Here is a 14,358-nt window from a genome sequence, read left to right on the forward strand (position 1 = left end):
CCCGCAGCCCCTATGCCCTTGCCTGCCCTACTCCTCCTCACCCTGCAGCCTCTGCACCCCCGCCCCTGCAGCCTCTGTGCCCCCTGCTCCCCACTCGCCCTGCAGCCTCTGCACCCCCCGCCCCTGCAGCCTCTGTGCCCCCTGCTCCCTACTCGCCCTGCAGCCTCTGCGCCCCCTGCCCCTGCAGCCTCTACACACACACACCCGCCGCCTGCCCTGCTCCCCCCGCTCACCCGGCAGAGGGAGAAATGCAGGCTCCAGGTGGAATCAAACACAGCCATGCTGCTCTGTGGGGGAGGAGGGAGCGGGGGAGGGGGAGGGACTCTGGCTGCTAGAGGCCCTAGTGGCTGCGAGCGGCTTTCAATCAGGCCAGGCGTCCAATCAGCCACGCCGCACTCCGCATGAGGGGAAGGGGAAAATCCCGGACATTTCTACTTGATTAGAAATCCCCCACGGACGGCCATTTAACACTGAAAAAGCTGGACATGTCCGGGGAAACCCGGATGGATGGTAACCCTAAACATGTTGGTGGGGGGAGAGATCTCCCAGAATAGCTTCAGTCAGAGTTGGCAACCCTAACCACAAGCCAGCCAACCCACCTGCATATGGAGGGCAACATCTACAGATGCCACCATCTCACTCTCAAAACGCTCAGTGCTTACAACTGAAGGGGAACCAGGCCTACACTTTGCCCCCATTCTGAAGGCCAAGGAGAAGGGAGAATTGGAGGGGACCAAAAAGGGCAGTCACAGACAGGGAAGAAAACTGGAGCGAGGAGACAGTCTAAGGGGGGACAGGTGGAGGAGAGTAAAAGGGAGGTAGAAATGGAACTTGAGAAGGGGATCTGTTGTGGAAGAGATTGCCTAGACTGAGAAAAGAAAGAAAGGGGGGAAAGTGAGGAGAAAGACCAATATCAGAAGAGAAAACAAATATCAGGAAGAAAAATAGGTTTGAGAGAAACATAAAAGGGATGAAAAATGAAGTTGCGTGAAAACCTGGACACTGAAGAAGAAAGAACAAATATTGTTTAAGAATATCAGATAGTAGAAAAGGAGAACAAACTAGGGGAGCAGTACCTTTTGGTAAAATTGTATGGAAAGTTTGTTTTTTACAATAGTTTAGATTTATCATTTATGGGTGATTTGGTTATTTGTAGCAAAAAACAAAAATCTTAATTTTTTTCCAACTTCAGACAGAAAAGGGGGGAAATAAATTTGAATCAATTTGGCAGCTATGCAAGCAGGAGAATTTAACCTAAAATAATAGCATATCTCTAAAAGTGCTCTGGTTATTGCCATGGTAACACTGTCATTTTAAACCCTTGTTTTCAGGCACATATGACTTTCTCCAAAATTTCTCCTTTGAACAGAAATTTCTCCTGTTTGTCTTTATTACCAAATGAAAATTTGGAGGGACATTTGATATAATCCTCTTTGGCCCTTTTTGACATATTTGAACATAATCCCCTAGTGTTTTTCATTAATTAAAATATTTCTGAACTGCTATTCCAGAGAGGATTTTTTAAATTTATTTATTTATTTATTATATTTGGTCATCCCAAAATTTTAAACTCACTATGTACTTTGTCCTCATTTAGAATGTGAGAGCTTTTGCCAATCTTAATAAATTTAGCCCCCAGCAACCCTGATTTCAAATTACACATGTTTGTTCAGGGCACAGTACATAGTTGGTAAAACAGCATACAAAAGTGGATTCATATGTGTATTTATTTGACTGTGCAATCATACAGGCCAAATTATACACCAACCTCTTTGCTTTTCTTTAAAGTAAACCAAAGGCAAAAAACGATGTTAATACAATCTTATCCTTTGATTTTGCAAACACAAAGTCAGGAAATTCAAAGTTATGATTCCTGGCCTTCTTCAGTACCCCATAACTCACCCATAATGCACAGATAAGGCATATAGTTAGCATCATGTACAAACTAATATCACAAAATACTAAATATTTGCAAGGAGGAGCTCCAGTGCATGTGAGAAACATAATTTTGATTTGATTATACAAATACATTGGTACATTAACTTATTATTGTTACTGTTATTATTTTGCATTTAATTATTTTGGCAATTGTAGTTTAGTTTCAATTATGTGATAATACATCACAGTATACAAGTAAATGTGCTGAAATACACTGAGGTAAAGAAAATGAAAATGTAGTCTGGAAATCTCATTATAGCTTCTGTTATTATTTGAGAACTGGAGTATGTGTGGGGGAAACTTAATTTTGTTACACAAATTACTGAAGTTTGATCCTATATTTCTTATGTACTTGAAACACCTATTGACTTCAGATGGGTGCATAAGGGTGCAGAATTAGGCACAACATGCACTGATTAGAGAAAAGCCAGTTAGTGTGTAAAATTCCACTCTAATTTATTGAAATGTAAATTACAGTATTACAAGTCATAACTGCTTCATCCATTGTGCTTTAAATTAAGGATTCCTGGGGTAGGCAAAAAAGTGATTGTGAAGAAGTCAGTCCTAAAGTGGAACTGTATGGAGGCGCCACTCAAGTGCAGGAGTCTGCCCATATGAATCCCATTGCAGGATGGGGCCTCAAATGGAAACTTCTAGAAATGTTGCTGCCCTTTGTGTAAGTTTAATGAAAAAGATACATTCCATCAATTTTTCTTTTAGTTTATATGAAAATTACTGTCACACACCATGTAAACTATTTGAGAATAGAACCGTTTGTATTCCAACAATACTTAACTGATGTGGGTTGAAGCACCAATAACAGCTGTTGTCAACAAATTATTTTATATAAAGAAAAGTCATTACTTTAAATGACAAGGCTGATAGTTTTAAGATGCAGCAAAATTAAAAATAATTTTGATAGCTAAAAATAAAGTACAATTAAATGAGGAAAAAAGTAAAAGAAATATAAATCTTACTTGAACAAGTAATCATGTTTCTAGGTTTCACGTGCCAGTTCCAGCAGGGAATAGCAATTAAAGATACTATTACTCACACAGGTTAACGCTATTGTCTTTTTGTGGGGTTTTTTATTTAGTCTGTGGTAAATGGTTACATTTAGTAATCAAAGAAATACAGCTCTTCTCATATGGGACACATGCCAAGCAACTAGAAAGCATCTTGATGGCACTTTAATTTCACATGGCAATTTAATCTGCAACAATTACCTATTTCACCATGTTAGCATTAAACTAATACTGTTACTGCTCCATTTATGATTTACAATGAGTGCAAAAGGCAGTAAAGTTGGTGTAGGCTATGAGCCACTGAATGTTTTACTTTTGGTGTATATTCATTGATATTGGCAATACTTGGGGTCTAATCCTGTACTGCTTACCCAGGCAAAACTCCCATGCATCTGTCCTTTTTTCATTAACAGATTGATGGAAGATTTGTGCTTTTTATTTATGCCACCCTTTTTCCTAGATCATGTGAACCACATTTATGGTTGATTTTGTTACTGGCCTTTGCCAGGTCAGCAAAAATCATACAGAGTTCCATTTTTGTTTATATATTTTTCCATCTGCCAACCCACAAATAATATGTGCAATGTAACATGTTCAGAACAGAATTAATAGCCTTCAATTTAGGCAGGATATAACCGGCAGAGGTATGCTTCCTATAATGATGAAGGGATGAGGAATTTCTGTAGGTGTCTGGCTGGCTGAGGTCCTGCTGAAATGATTAGTTTAATGCTGCTGCGATTTCATTGTAATTAATTATGTGTTAGGGCATCTTGGATAGATTGTGACGGGATCCCCAGGGTACAACTTGGAACTGTGGGACTGCTGTGCTCCCTTAACTTTCCAGCCTGGGCTGTCTCACACAATGCTATCCCATCCCATCTCCTAGAACTGGAAGGGACCTTGAAAGGTCATCCAGTCCAGCCCCCTGCCTTCACTAGCAGGACCAAGTACTGATTTTTGCCCCAGATCCCCAAGTGGCCCCCTCAAGGATTGAACTCACAACCCTGAGTTTAGCAGGCCAATGCTCAAACCACTGAGCTATCCCCCCCAGGCCAGTGACAAGCAGCAAAACCTTTCCAGACATTATGATCACTCAGCCAGGGCCGGCTCCAAGCACCAGCATAGCAAACAGGTGCCTGGGGCGGCCAATGAAGAGGGGGGCAGCACCTTCGACCGTTTGGCGGCAATTCGGCGGAGGGGCCATCACTCCCTCTCGGAGCGAAGGACCTGCTGCCGTAGAATGAAGCGGCGATAGAGCTGCTGCCACTTGCGATCACAGCTTTTTTATTTTTTTCCTGCTTGGGGCGGCAAAAACGCTAGAGCCAGCCCTGCACTCCTGCACTCAGCCATCAGCATGTGGAGCCCCCACCTAGCTATATTGCATGAATACTCCCTGAGCCACTCATGAATCACACAGAGAGAGGCACCAGCCAATCACCCCAGCCACCAGCCTTGCACCCCAGAAATATACCATCTTACATTGCTCAAGACTCCCATGGACAGTGCAAGCTCATTAATTAGTTTGCCACTTTGTGAAAGGAAAGTGGACATACCAGCCTTCGTAATCTGAGCTGAGATTCCTCAAGCACTTCAACCAAAAACACCCTGTTTTAGGTAACATATAAAAACAGATTCATTAACTACAGAAAGATAGATTTTAAGTGATTATAAGCAGATAGAGAGATAAAGTTGGTTACATAAGAAACAAAAATAAATTCTCAGTCTAAATTTCAAAGACTAAGCAAGATTTGAATCATCCTAATAGAGGTTACAGGCAGCTCACAGTTCAGCACACCGGCTGGATTCCCTTCCCAGCCTGGGACCAATCTCTCCAGTTCAAAGTCTGTGTCTTCCAGGTGATCTTCTAGTATTGAGATGGGAGAGGAGAGGGGTCAAGTGATGATGTCACTTTGAGTTACAGAGTGTCACATAGGTTTTTTAATTATTTAAAATATAATAAATCAGCCTATTAAGAAGAATGCTTACTGAGATATTTAGAGAATGCTAAATCAAGGCAAATATATTGTTTTGGGGGTTTATTACAAATAAAAAACTAAGCCCATGTTCATCAAAAAGATTAGTTAAGGATAAAGAAATTTACCAGTTAAGCTGAGGTCAGTTTTTGGTGACCAGTGGGTCCAATTTTAAGTGAACATGGCCAAATTTATGATTTTACATCTAATTTATACAATAGTCATGGGTGCCAATGACTGGATGTGAAACTGGGTTATATTTAGTGAGATTCAAATGGAAACTCAGGAGTGCAAGCCCACAGGGCGTTTGAGCAGAGAAAATGCCTGTGCTGACTCTTGCAAAGCCAAATTTCAGGTAGCTGTAGTTGTAAACTATGCAGTGGCAAAGCTGAGTGTGTTTGTAGATTGCTAAAAAAATACCATCTTTGTCAAGGTCATCAGAGAAAGAGAACATCAAAAATAACATTTGTAGGTGCAAATGGTGGAGGATAATTGAGTTTATTTGTATAGCTCAGTAGTCAACTTGCTGAACTGAGACCTTTTCACTGAGCTAGGACATATAGTCCTAGTACAACATCTTCTGCCAAGACACTCTCGAGTTCGTGATGTATTCCATTTTACAGAAGAAAGATACTTTTCCAAATGGCCATGCTGAATGTGATGTTTCATGCAGATTTAACAAACATAAATTACCGACACTTCTGTTTTTTGCCAAGAATGTGAAAGTTAAATTTTAGCTTGTAAAATATGCTGAGCCATTGTTAATATAACCAGTCTTTTTTTGCAAGGTCATAAATTCTCAGCCAGAAGCAAAGGAAACAGATTTTGGTTTTGTTGGCCCCTTCAAATACCCCATTTTTTTGGCCCCCGTAATACCCCATTTTGTTCAGTGAAAATCAGCCCATTTTTCTAAACGGTTTCTTCATTTTTTCTAACTTGAATACAAATGAAATAAAAATACAAAGCAGGATATTGCAAAGGTAATTTTAATACTGCAAAAATAAAATATATACTACAAATATTGAGGGACTACTGCCCCAAAATAACAGTAGAAGGTAATGACCATATAGTAAGACCAGTGGGTCAGATTGGGGAGGAAATGATGCTATTTTTGTTCTTAAAGTCTTAGAACAGCTGGATATTTGTTAAAATGATCAACAGTGAAATAATTAACAAAATTTAAAACTTTAAATTGTCATTAGGCTCCAGAGTCAATACTCAGCTGAGCTGAATGGGGGCTGTTCACAGCTGTGAAAGAAATATTGCTTCATTTTTTTCTGCCTGCAGACACTAGAAGGCAGCACTGCATTGATTCATATTGGTAAGGGTTTCTTTATAAGTAAATAACTTTTTACAAAATAAAATAAAGCTTAAATCATGCAAAAGTTGATGGGGTGGTATTTTCAAAAGCACTGAAGTGATTTTCATTTCAATGGAATTTGTTCTTCTAAGTCACTTAGGAGCTTTTGAAAGTCTCAAGTGAGCCACAAGAGAATTTCTTGTACTATGTATTCACTATTACTGGCTCAATCTGATCCTGAAGTAAAACTCTCCTAATTATAATAGAGGTTTACATTTCAACATATGTCCAGCATGGCACCTCCCAACTTTAGACTTGCTGTTATCTTAAACTGTTGCAATCACTCAAATTTATTTGTGTAATGGATCTTCTGGAATCCCAGTGCAAGGTGCAGCTTTGCACTGCCCCACAATTGAGGCTTATGGCCCAGATGCTATAAGTTGTTGCGTACAGGTACTGCTGCACAGACACCCATTACATGGGGATCTGAGTGGCTGCATGGGTCCACCCACAAGCAACAACATGCACCAGGAAGGCCTACTTTTATATGATACACCTCTACCCCGATATAACGCGACCTGATATAACATGAATTCGGATATAACGCGATAAAGCAGCGCTCCGGCGGGGGGGGCAGGGCTGCGCACTCCGGTGGATCGAAGCAAGTTCGATATAACGCGGTTTCACCTATAACGCAGTAAGATGTTTTGGCTCCAGAGGACAGCGTTATATCGGGGTAGAGGTGTAGTTAGTAGATATATATCTAGGATTTTTAAATGTAAGAAAACAGCCACATTTCAAATCAGAAACCAATTCTCTGTTGAAACATTTATGCTCATATAAAGGTCATAAACTCCTCAAACCTTATTCCTCATGATTTTAAAACATACAGTAACATATCACTAAGGCTACACAGTTAAATAGTCAGCGGTTTGTAACATTGTAGGGTTAATGTACTATGAAAACCTACTTTTTTTTAATAACTTTATTTAATAATTAATTATTAATTATTTAATTTAATCCCAGCTGTAAAAGTGAGAAAATAAAAAATAAAATTATTTTTTATTTTCTCACTTTTACAGCTGGGATTTTAAAAGGAGCCCAAAAGAGTTAAAACCAGCTCCCACTGAAAGTCATTAGGAGCCAGATTTTTAAATGTATTTAGATGCCTAAAGATGTAGATGAGGGGTAGTGGGATTTCAAAAGTACCTAGTATTATTTAGAAAACGATATTTTTCCTGTTACTGGTCTGCACTGGTGCCCTATGAAACAACGCCTTGTGTGAGAAAAAAACAGATGGAGACTTAATTGGCTTACACCAGTGTCTAAAACTCTTTAACAGACACAATTGAAGTGCACATGCCTGATTTGATTTGCTCTCAAGTTCAACTGTAATTCATAATTTTCTCCCGGCAGCCAATGGAATCAAGAGGCAGAAATGTATTGTGTTTGTAATGTAAGTACCACTTATATTCCTTTTAATAAGGTAGACAAGAAAACACTTTATTGATATAATGGAGCAACTCTCAAATTCATTCAAGCTGCTGTACAGCTACACAGTTCTTGTCCAGTTATATGAGTCTCTGGCTGACAAAAATGGCACCCACCTGCCTCAACAGGTGGGGAACTTGATGAGGCTAGTGGTGAAAGGGGACAGTCCCAGAAGCAAGAGTGGGAGACACCTGCTGAGGGACACCAGATAGCTCTTCCACCCTCTTGGAATCTTTGGCACCCATTTGCTAGCTGGAGGCAGGGGGAGGGGAGCTGGCCAAGGATTAACTTGGAATAGGAGCTATGGGGAGCCTCTTCCAGCTCCATTTCAGCAACCCCACCCTAGCCACCCTGAACTAGTAATGGGAGCCTGGCCTGACGAATACTGCGGGTCTAGCTGATGGCCCATTTGGGGATCAGAAGGGATCTTTTTCTCCCATAAGCCAATTGGCAGAGGACCAGGGAGCTTTCACCTGCCTCGCAGCACCTTCAAGCCACAGTGGGTTAAGCAGGAATGTGCTTAGTACTTAACTCAAGAACTTGGTTGTGTTAATTCATCACAACTTGTGGCTAGTTTCCAGTGCAGTTAAAAGGATAAATTGAACAATTCCCAGAGGTAAAAGACCTGGGATTTTGGTGATAGGCTTTGGTCTCATGGGCTAGGGTGAGATGTTGTGGCCCTCCTGGGCAGAGGTCATACCTTAGAGCCACAGGCGATGTGTTGTGGGGGCATGCAGGATCAAGTGCCCCCCACAGATTGCTGCTTGGCCTGCCGGGGCAGGGAGAGGGAGAGGGGCTTTGTCCTTTTCCTGCTGTGCTTGCCAGCGGCATGCTTGGCCCCTGACCCTGGCAGCCAGGCCCAGACGGGGAGCGGGAGGGGCGGGACCAGCCACTTCTCACACTGGGCACTCTGGGTTGCTGCTCTGTGTAGCGCAGCAGCTGCCTGAGAGAACCTGGCTGGGGCGGTGGTGGCGAGCCGCCCCGTGCCCTGGTCCAGCTGCAGGGGACAGGGCGGAGCGAGCTGGAGCCCCCTCTCCTCCCCCCCCCGGACTCGCTTGGCCCCTGCCCCTGGCAGTCAGGCTTGGGTAGGGGGCAGCCCACCCCCATCAGGCTCTCTCAGGCAGCTGCTGCGCTGCACTGAGCCAGCGAGTGGGAGCGGCCAGCTTCAGCCGCATGAGAAGCGGCTCTGTCCGGCTCTGCAGCCAGGCCCGGCTGCCAGGGAGAGCGGCTGAATGTGCCGGGGCAAGGGGAGGCACAGCGGGAGAAGAACAGAGGTCCCGCCCTGGAGGTAACGTGGAGCGGGGAGAGTGCGACCGCCCCGGGCTGGGTGCAAGGCAGGGGCGGGGGAGTTGTGGAGCAGAGGAGACACGCGGGGCGGTCATGTGTCTCCCCTTTAGATTGTGCCCCCCCCAGTACGGGGAAGCACGAGCCGTCTATGCTGGGGCCCTCGCAGGCCGAGGTACCCGCCCTTCTGCTCTTTCTGTCCTTCTTGCAAGGGGGGAGGGTGGTAGGATTCAGAGAGCTGAGTCCTGGGGGGCAGGCTGAGGAGCGCCTACCCTGAGTTACGGGTTGTATGGTAGGAACCCGCACTGGAACCAATTAAATGCCTGGTATAGCAGAGTGTGGGGGTGGGTGGGTAGCGCCCATTCCCTCTGTTAACGCTTAATGAATGTTGCAGCCTGACACTTAATATCCATCCATATGTCTGTCCTCATTTTGACACCGTGTCTGCATCACTAAATTCAGTGCAATACAAGAAATGTTTGTACATGATGAATATGAACAAGGGTTCTTATGCTGCATACTATAATTATTATTTTAGCGTGCCCAGAAGTGAGCTAGGTTCTTCACAGTACAGAACTCATATATTCTGTTAATTTAAATGTTTGATGATTCTTATACAGTATAATGTCAGGCTTCAAGTATTGACATGCACAACATTTTTCATTACTGAGGAAGTGGATTGGGAAGGATTTATTTAATATACAAAATGCATGTATACATATAATCTTACATTTAAAGTGTTAATGTTAAATAATTATTAATTATATATTAGTCATAATTAAAAATTAAATACTTTAAATGTCAGATTATATACAAGGGCAGGAAAAATACTATGACAGGAAGTTACTCTGTCACAATGTATGTGTGTGTATGTAACATACTCAGATACAGCAGCATGGTTCATTATAATGTGCATAACAACCAGAAAGTGAAAAGGACTATGATGTGAACAGAAAGTGAAGCTGACTAGTCTAGTTTTCTTTCCAAGCAGAGTAAAATCAGACCTGTTAAGTCTCAGTGTTACCAATTCTTGTGATTTTTATTGCAAGTCTCACAATATTTGGTAGTTTTCTTAAAACCTGAAGTCCTGGGGTCAGTTGATTAAATGAGAATCTCTGTTTTGTTTTCTTTTGTTTTCTTTTTCTTTTTAAATTAAGGTAAGTTTCTATCCCTCATGGTTGCAGATAAAAGCTTTGAATAGTGAACCTCAGAAACTAAAAAATCAGAAGGCAAATAAAAGAACCAAACTGTTTTAATCTTAGGGTTGGCAGAATTTGATTTTTTTTATAATTATGACAGATAATATCAATGTGTAATTTAAGGATTTTTTCTATTTTATTTAAATTTCACAGTTGCAAAATATTATGGGTTTTATGTATTTTTTCCATTTTTATTTATTTAAATTTTCACAGTTGAGGGAAATTATGGGGGAGAGGGCCAGACAATTACTTATTGACAGTAGACTGAGATTCAAAAAATTAAAGCTTTATAACCATTAAAACACAAATTTATCAGCATCACATGTCAAAATAAGCAATGTAAATATCCTTAAATCAAATGCTAATCAGTTTTCTTACTTTGCCTATCAGTATATTTTGATTATTATTGATGGAAATATTTTTGTTGGTTTGCGTGTGTATGGTAAAATCAAGGTTTCCTGACATTTACCAATAAAAATCTAATCCTTACACGCCTGATTATTTTTAAAAAACCTTATGAATTTTTAAGCCAATCTAAAGATTTTGAGGGAGCATAACTCATGATTTGTTAACACTTGGGGTTGGCAAAACACACTGTCCTGGTTTCTCTAGGAGATTCACAATTTCAAGCATGCTCTTCTGAGCTGCCTTAAATAGCCACCTTTTCAATTCACCAGTCAGGAGGCCAGGAGAAGCCTCATGAAATCAGCTCAGAGGCTCTGTGCTCTGGCAAAGCCATTCATTACTGTGGCTGCTGAGCAGAACAGGGCAGGCTCTTCAAGCAGCCAGCCAAGGGAACAGCATGCTAGAGAGTGAACAAGATTCTGGCTCCTTATTTCCCAGCACCTACCCTCTGGGGAGGAGGGAGAAGGAAAGAGCCTTTGCCTCCCCTTGCCCCCCCCCCCCCATTCCCACCCCCCTCCCCCAGTGTTTATGGGGAACTGCAAAGCTGATCAAATCTCTGCCAAAAAAAAAAAAAAACACGATGGAATTGGGGGGTTTATGACAAAAGCATGAAATTTGCCAAAGAGACTTGGGGCATGACCTAATAAAGATTTTCAGATATGATCACATTGCCAACTAATGCCATATTGGCTGTGGCAGCCATTTTAACAACATTTTAATAATTGGCAAATAACATAACATACTCCAACTATAAAGGGATATAGTCTTGGTTTTGCTTCAATGTGACCTTAAAATTGGTATAAGAACACATTTTGTACTAAATTTGATTGTCAATGTGGTCTTGGCAGAATGTAATCACCTTTCCTTTTTTTTCTTTCAGGTGCTGTTTTGTGTGATGCTGCCTGGTGATTGGATACTATCAACTGTACACAGTAATGAAAGATATTAGATTACTATTGGCTATTATTAATATTTCATATATGTCAAAAAGATAAACTTGTTTGAGAGCCAGGTCCATCTAACCCTCGGCATTGACAGTCAAGTCTGCAAGTGTGCACTTCAGCTGCAAGACCACTGCTCTCTTGGAAAACTAAGTGCAGGGAACTTAGTGGCCCAAGAGGCAAAGTATCATGCAAGATGTTTGGTGTCTCTCTACAACAAAGTCAGGGAGAAGAAAACTGAGCAAAGTAACACAGAGAAGCTGTTGCATGCGATTGCCTTTGCTGAACTGATAGCATACTTCGAAGAGGCAAGACTGAAAGAAGATGTGGCTCCAGTCTTTAAACTAGCAGACCTCACAAGGCTCTATAACTATAAGCTATAGTAGAATAGCGAAGGGTAATGCTGGCTGGGTGCATTCCGAGTACTGAACTAAAAACTCATATCCTTTCACACAGTCCAGATCTCCAAGCACACAAAAAGGACATGATGTGCTCCTTGCCTTCAACCATGATGTTGGACATGCCTTCCAAAAAACATGTGAAGAAGACTGACAAAGAAGCACTTCACCTATCCCAAATAGCAAAAAATATTCAAAGTGACATGTTTCAAATGAACACAGTTTACTGGATCATTTGACCCAGGATGCCAAGCAAAATCTGTGCCTGAGTCACTGTTGGCACTGATGTCCATGATATTGGATGGTCCAAACATTAAAACTCAATCAGAACAAGTTTCCATTCGTCCAGCTACCCTTATTTTGGCACAACTATTGTAGTAGAACAACAACATCCGTCACTGTGAAGGAACAGAAAGTTTGCACCACAACAAAGTCTACATTCGTTTAACACTTCATGCACAGACATGAAAAAGTGAACTAGTAGATACATTCTTTAAACTTGGATTGTCCACCTCCTATGACAGATGTTGGCTCTCTCTACCAGCATGGGAAACAGCTCATACCAACACTTTGAGGATGAGACTGTAGTCCGTCCTCTAAAGCTTTGTGGTGGTCTGTTCACCACAGCAATAGTCAACATAGACCACAAGCCCAACTCCACCACAGCAACAGACTCCTTCTCTGGAACTAGGATATTACCTTTTCAGCATCCCAGTACTCAGGTGGAGGGAGCTGTGCAAGGAATTTCCACCCCGGACTGTGAGACTGCAGCATCAGTGAAGAAGACGATCATCACTTCCTGAGTTTTACAGTTATCCTTCCATTCGTCTTGAAGATAACTAATGCTCCCATCCCTGCCACAAATGTTGAAATCAAGATTGACTGCTAACTGATTACCTAAGCCCTACAAGAAGAATGCAGGTGGCTTGAACAAGTAAGGCAAGCAGCAATGGAGATCAAGACATTTCCCAGGCAGCTTACCTTGCCAGCAAACAGCCAGTGCCAGATTTTGCCTCGGCCATCACTGCATTTCTTCTCCTCTTTCCAGATGACTCCAAGTCTGTGGCAATGATTCATCACACCCTAGATGTGATAAGGAATGCTGTACACCACATAAAGTCATGCCAAGTGCCAGTGATCACTGTAGATGATCCTCTTTTCACCATAACCAAACAAATATAATGGACCAGGCCTTCTGGGTATGGAGAAGACAAATTTGTCATTATGCTGGGTGATCTTCTTCTGGAAATGGCAAGTCTAAATCTGATTGGAGATTGGCTAGAAGACAGTGGATCGACAAAATCCCTTGTTCAGGTCAAAGTAGCCTCCCCAGGAATGGCTGACACCTTCTTGAAATTGTCTCATGTCACACATACTAGGAATGCCCACCAAGTAACTATCAGCAGTCTCTACGTCTTTCTCCAGAATGCACACACGCAGTATACCCAAAATCTCGGGGAAGATGAGGTCCCCAAGGGGTATAATAAATGGTGCGACAAGCAAAAACTAGAAAACCTACTGTTCCACTTCTCGCATACCACGCTTCAACTGGAGCTTCTTGTATTGACCTATGTGCTGTCAATCTGCCAGGCAAACTTTGCTCTCTACATTGAATGCCTTGGAAAGCTGTCACCCTGGTTCTTGGCATTGAGTGCCTGTTCACCTCTGAGATATGGTAAGCCTTCACACAGTGAATCCAGACACAGGTAGAGAGTTCCTAAAGTGAAACTTCACAGTTCACTAGACACAGAATGTTTTCTCCGCAATCACACTTGATGAACTTCATGAACAAAATAATGCTGTAATCAAAGGGGGTGGTGGAGCTGTTGGTCTAACACAAAGTCTAGAGGCCCTCAGCACTGGATTATAGCAGGACCAGTGGTGGGCAGGTTGACAGGAGAATTTTAAGCCACAGAAGAAAGAGGAATCAACAGAAAAGGGTCTAATACAAAGCACTGTGAGCAGGTGAAAGGTGTCCAGGCATCTTTTGCAGAACATGTCAAGGCACTTGGTGAGGTCATAGAAGACATGGACAATCCCTTCTCAGAAGAGAGTGTAGACTTTATTAAACTGGACACCAGAGACATTGCAGATCCTGCTGCGATTGTCTCTGTTAGGGAATTTGAGAAGATCAGGCAGCAGCAGTACACCACTTTTGTAACAGAGAGATTGCAAGACAAAACCAAACCATTCACAAAGACTATCAAGCAAAGTGAACTCCACTTGTTTACCAGACTCGTGTAAGGGAAATCTCCAAGACCAAATTTCAGCTCTTCTCCTTGAAAAATTTTGGGGAATACGACAGACTTGAAGACTATGAAAGATTTTCTTGATTCTTAATTTGTTTTAGGCTGAATGTTTATGTAAGCTGCCTTTTCAATCTTTTTGTGACAGAGCAATATCC

The 14,358-nt window shown here is 41.9% G+C and overlaps 1 long non-coding RNA gene across 1 annotated transcript; it reads left to right on the top strand.

Annotated features, from left to right (window-relative positions):
* The first annotated feature begins 8,856 nt into the window (after positions 1–8,856).
* On the top strand, positions 8,857–14,076 carry LOC117874296. Its single transcript, XR_004644935.1, has 2 exons — positions 8,857–9,015; positions 11,496–14,076. It is a non-coding gene; the product is annotated as an uncharacterized LOC117874296 (long non-coding RNA).
* Positions 14,077–14,358: the final 282 nt, after the last annotated feature.

This window comes from Trachemys scripta, chromosome 3, assembly GCF_013100865.1.
Source record: "Trachemys scripta elegans isolate TJP31775 chromosome 3, CAS_Tse_1.0, whole genome shotgun sequence".
Lineage (NCBI taxonomy): Eukaryota > Metazoa > Chordata > Testudines > Emydidae > Trachemys > Trachemys scripta.